The sequence below is a fragment of the Pteropus alecto genome, unplaced genomic scaffold, assembly GCF_000325575.1.
Source record: "Pteropus alecto unplaced genomic scaffold, ASM32557v1 scaffold88, whole genome shotgun sequence".
Classification (NCBI taxonomy): Eukaryota; Metazoa; Chordata; class Mammalia; order Chiroptera; family Pteropodidae; genus Pteropus; species Pteropus alecto.
In genome coordinates this window covers 13,903,706-13,908,386 of record NW_006494611.1, presented here as the reverse complement: position 1 = coordinate 13,908,386, position 4,681 = coordinate 13,903,706, and the positions used below count along the sequence as shown (strand labels likewise).

The following is a 4,681-nucleotide window of genomic DNA, read 5'->3' as shown; positions in this document are numbered from 1 at the left end:
AAGAGTGCCTCTTGGAGCTTTCTGCTTATCTGTGCGCCACCCCATCCCAACAAAAAGATCCAGGAATGTGGTTACATTTGTTCATTTGGCCAGTGGGTGCCCAGCAGTCCTGGGTGACCAGACTCTCTAAACCTTTCCTGAAAGGAGGATGAAATGATAGACATGCCAGAAAATGCTAGATAATTTGGTATTAAGAGTGAGGATTTTGGTGTCAAACATTCTGCGTTTGAATCCCACCTCTACCATTTAGGAGCTATGTGACAGAGGCAAGTGGTCCTGCCTCTCTGTATGTCACTATCCTTGCCTGAAAGATGGGCATGATAACAGTATTAATCTCCTAGGACTGTCGTAGGGACTAATGTTCAGTAAATGGGGCAACATCTGGCACATACACAGTTAAATGCTCAAGAATTGCCAGCTATTATTGGCTTCCTTATCTTTGGTTATAAATATTTTAAACATTCTTTAAACAGTGTAATTCTTCCGATTGCTATAAAATAATAGACTGCCATTTTAAGAGGGTGGACACATCCTAGTAACTTAGAAATCTCAGCCAGGACAGCTCAGCCTGTTCCGATGGGATTCCTGCCTATGTGTGCCGTGGCCCCGGTGGGGCGGTGACCCTCACTGACAGGTGGGGAGGACTGTCACCCTGGCCAGAATGTGCTGTCCATTTATTCCACAAACATTTACTGAGCACCTTTCCTTTCCCTCCTGCTCCCACCACGAGTCACATGACCAAGACACTATCTTTCTCTTCAAGGGGGTGCATTTATTGAGCACTCAGATGGCCCCGGACCCTGGCACGATTCAGTCCTCACAGTTACCCCACAAGTAGGTGTTCATATGTTTATTTACTGAAGGAGGAAATGCCTAAAGTCACAGAGCAGGACAAGGATGGAACTGGAATTTAGCCCAGGTCAGTCTGTTCCTCCCGGTGTCATTTCCCATGAGTTCACACTTCCTTAGGAGTTCTTGGTCCTACTGCCCCACCCTGCCCTGATTAAAGGCCAGTAATTCCACCATGTGTCTACTAAGTGTGGACTGGTTGAGGAGACAGTTTGCTTGTCTTTGTCAATATGAGGATGCTTTTAAGATATAAGAAAGTAAGTCTATCTCTTGCATTGACGTTTTCTTTCTTTTCTGTTGGGAAGCTCTGATGAGAGATATCTAACTAGGATTCCCAGTTTCTTAAAGTGACCTTGAAGTTTTCCATTTTGTTTGAAGAAGTGAGGCAGGAAGAATGATTTACAAAGGGATGCCCAGGGTTACTCTAGGAAGAATCACTAGAGAAACTGGCTAGAAACAGCTGGAATCAGGCGACATTTGTATATAACCACTGTGAGGAGGGGTCAGCATTTGAACAGCGCCTGTAGATAGATGTCCCCATTCACAGGGGTGTCTTTTTAGAAAAGTGTGAGTGACATCTCAGCCGAGTGTGAAAAGGAGAGGCAGTCAGCCAGACAACGATGTGGGGAACTGGAGGAACGTTACAGGCAGAGGAACTAGACTACCGTTGGCAAGAGATGGTTCTGGAAGGGTTGGTGGGGCCCAGTCATAGAAAGCCCAGGCACACTCCTTTAGGGAGTTTGAACTTACCAGGTGAGAGATGGCCTGGTCTGGGATGGAGTGGACCAGTGAGAAAGAGATTTGTGGGTGGGTTTGATAGATATTAAAGCAAAACTTAAAAGTTTCGTCTGACGGGCGAGGAAAGAAGACGAAGGCAGAAGGTTAGTACTCAGGTTTCTGTCTTGAGTCGGTGACCACGGGAGATGGAACCTTTTGGGAGTGAGGCACTGGAGGCTTGACATACCTATGAGACAGCCTGCAGAGATGTCCTCAGGGCTATGGGGTGAGTGTGAGAAAACTGAGCTGAAAAGGGTAGATTGCAGCATCATCTGTAAAAAGGAGTCATGGAAATGGATGAGATTTCCAAGGAGAGGTGGAGGTTGGGATGATGATACATCTCACGCTTAACCAAGCTTCCCCTGCTGTACGTGGCCTTCCCTCCTGTCTTCATCCTTGCTGGTCCTGACATTGAGCCCCGGCTTCTCCATTCCCCTGGGTGAAACTTTATCCTTCCAGGCACAGCTGACACAACCACTCTTGGATGCAGCTTTTCCAGATGACTCCACTCTCCTGTCACCTGGAGCTTTGTGGGTGCTTCCAGCTTGCTGCCCTGTATTGAAGTTTCCTAGTGCCTGACTGCCCTGTAGCCTCCTTGAGGGCAGGGACCAAGCCCATCTTCACTGTGGTCTCACAGTGGCTCAGCCACCTTGGCTTGGGTCAATGAGTGGTTGAACAAACACTAAAGGACACAAAAAATTAAAGGATACTGTTATAGACTTGGCGAGCTCTACTTCTATGTCTAAGTAACAAAGCAGGCTTAATACTTTGGGTTTTTAAATTTCCTTTTTAAAATCAGGAAACATTTCAAATGTGCAGAAAAAGTACAGAGACGATGATAACACTCATACCATCACCTTCCAGATTGGACTCACTGCCGAACGCCTATAAGTCCCAGCCTGGAAGAGAATACCTAGAATCAGGACTACTTAAGTCAAATAGATTTTTCCACAGAAACAAAATTGTAACACCAAGTTAGATCTCTGACTGTGAGCCTGGTGCTTTTATTTTTTTTAATGAGAATAAACATTGCATTTAACCAATAATACCATATAAAGCTTTCTAAAGAGCATATAAATCAGTCATTTAGTCCACACAGGCCAGCAATACTGTCTCTTAGCTCATGTATGAGGGTGCTGTGCCGAGTTCTTATCTTATTTCCTTACCACACAGTCTGCCTGGGGTGGGTACCTCAATTGAAAGGTGAAAGAGCATCTTCATCAGAGGCATGAAATTTAGGAGGCTTTCTGGGACAGGTTCATCGTCTTTGTTGAAAAATAGCTGGTTAGTTTTGCTAAACTATCAAAGTCACCATGTTTCATGTTTGATCATTAATTCTCTTAAAAATTGACTGATCATCAGTTCTCTTAAGAATTAACTTTTACTGTCATCTTTTTGCTCTTAAAAAAGCCATATAGGCATATGATAGAAAATTTAGAAAATTCAGATAAACTAAAAGAATAAAAAAAACTTAAGAGCACTACCTAGAAACAGACACTGTTCATTTTCTGGAGTGTACCTTACAGTCTTTTTTCTGTGTGTGTGTGTGTGTGTGTGTGTGTGTGTGTGTGTGTGTGTGTGCGCGCGCGTGTGTGTGTGTGTCTGTTTAGGTACATGCATAGGTGTATATCTGTTCATTCACACCTACACATTTTCTTCAATAACACTAGCATAATACAGGCATATTAGTTAGGGATATATTTTTTTGCCCTTAATGTAGGGACAACACTTTACTCTATTATTACACATTCTTCTATAAAATCTTGTTAAGCAGGGAGAGGTGTTGGCAGGCATTCTGGAGAAGGCTTTTAGAAAAAGTTCAGACTTCTTGGAGGTTTTAAGAAATGGTTCTGGAGTCATCTGTTTTTCTGGCCTCCCTGTATGAGGGTAGGAATTAGAAACCAACTCACATTGAGGGCTGGAATCGGTTTCTCCTGATCATTGCTTCAGCATATCTGTTGGTACGTGTCGTCCACTGATGTGGTAGAAGGAGAGGCCTGTGGTGGGCAGAGGGCTGAGTACAAGTGAAGGCTGCGTGGATTATCTAAAAAGCCATGGTCGCCCCGCTGCCAATGTTCAGAAGATCCTTGAGAGATGCAAGTGCCTTTCCAGTCACCAAAATGAAAAAGATCTAATACATTTTCTCCCATCAGGTGTGGACAGTAGGGACTAGGATGGAGGAACAAGGTTTTGGAATGCCCAGTGTATTCGCAAGTCATTCAAACAATATAGGAAAAGGGAGCAACACTCTCCACTCCACCCCCCGCCCCCATCCTCTTTTAGGTACAAATGTAATTAAGTCATTCTTCCCTGCTCGACTTACCTTATGAGTTTTCTTGGTAGATCCTTGGATGTCCCCATAAACACTTAGCTCTTTAGGGGAAATACCGCACAATTAAAAGGAGAACATCTTTAGTGTTATAGACCATTATTTTAGGATGATATTTCTAAGCCTTAGTTTCTTCCTCTGTATAATGAGAAAAAAAAATAATGCATTTCAATAAAGTTGTTGTGAACATTCAATGAGATAATGTATGTAAAATGCTGCCTGGCACAAAATAAATACTCAATAAATATTAGAATATTTTCTGTTAATGCTGAATGGGAAAGAGGTGACTATTTGACTGTAGTTTGAGTGTGACCACTCAATTATGATACATGTTGGGAAATGGTAAAAATTCTTTGCCTTTGCCTAGTATAATGTTCAATAAATATTGGTTGAGTGAATGAATGAATGAATGGTACCGTGGATGATAATCCTACTTCTGGATATTAGTTAAGAGGCCTTGTCCACCAAAAATCAATAAATGTGTAAAAAGAAAGTGCTCTCAAAAATCTATCCTACATGTTTAGGGCAACTTGTTTTCTAAGTGGTTTTGTCCTATAGTCAAGAAGACACAGGAAAATTGTGTTCGGGAGGATAGATAGGTAGGTCGGTAGGTAAGTAGGTAGGTAGGACTCTTCATTGACTACTTATTTATTGGAAGAAATTGTTGCAGCAGCTCTTACTGACTATTCAGTGAGGTCACCACTATTTCGGGGGTACATATTAGTT

At 42.7% G+C, this 4,681-nt stretch overlaps 1 protein-coding gene across 1 annotated transcript in view; it reads left to right on the top strand.

Annotated features, from left to right (window-relative positions):
• Positions 1 to 4,681, top strand: part of FFAR4 (free fatty acid receptor 4) — a 33,718-nt gene that overhangs the window by 16,427 nt on the left and 12,610 nt on the right. The gene's annotated exons all lie outside the window — the stretch shown is intronic.